The sequence below is a fragment of the Mus caroli genome, chromosome 12 (assembly GCF_900094665.2).
Source record: "Mus caroli chromosome 12, CAROLI_EIJ_v1.1, whole genome shotgun sequence".
NCBI classification, from domain to species: Eukaryota; Metazoa; Chordata; class Mammalia; order Rodentia; family Muridae; genus Mus; species Mus caroli.
Genome location: NC_034581.1, coordinates 52164759 through 52165787, shown reverse-complemented (window position 1 = coordinate 52165787; position 1029 = coordinate 52164759).

Here is a 1029-nt window from a genome sequence, read left to right as displayed (position 1 = left end):
GCTGTCCTGGCACTCACTTTGTAGACCAGGCTGGCCTCGAACTCAGAAATCCGCCTGCCTCTGCCTCCCAAGTGCTGGGATTAAAGGCATGCGCCTAGGAAATCTTCGCCAAGACCTCCTTTGTTCACACATCATTTTTCCTTTATCTTCCTTCCCTCTCTCCCTTCTGTCTTTCTCCTCTTCTTCCTCCCCCTCCTTCCCTTTTTAGACAGGATATTACAATACCAGGACAATAGCTCAGGTTGTCCTGAAATGCAACTCCTCCTAAGTGTTGAAGTTTCCAGGTGTGAACCACTACACACAGACAAATGCACATGTGTTTATAAGTCTGGGACCTACAGCCATGTACAGGGAGTCTACTGTGTTTTCTTCCTGAAGCTATAACATCCTGCCTTGGAATATTTGGAGCAATTTTTGCTAGGAAATGCTCTCCTATACAAGTCACAAAACTCTTTTGCTTTCTTCAAGTGGTTTCAATTTCTAAATTCATTTGTCTACATATCATTTCCAAGCTAATTGGAAGAAAAATAAGGAATTCCCATGGATCCAACCAATATAAAGCTGGCTGTCCTGGAACCCACTCTGGAGGCTAGGATGGCCTCAAACTCATAGAGATCTGCCTGCCTCTGTCGCCCAAGCACTGGGATGAAAGGTGTGCACCACCTCAGCTCTGATAATTCCTTTTCATTTAAGTTTCCTGTGCACTAAGAAATCTTTAGTAACCAAAGTCATAGAGAGCTTTTTTTCTGGAAGCTTAATACATTTATATCTTATATTTAGATCTACAACGCAATCAATATTTAGGTCTTATAACTCATTAATTTTTGTTGGGAAACAAAGTTTGAGATTTCTTTCTATTCACATATCTAGTTCCCGTCTCAGCTTGTCTCCATATACTTTGGTTCCCAGCTGTTACCATAGTGACTATCCAGTTGTTAAAAACTATCCCATTTTGATATCCCTGTGCACTCATTAAAAATGAACTGAGGAAAAGCACCTGGGTAGCTAGGGCGCAGAGTCGGCTGACAC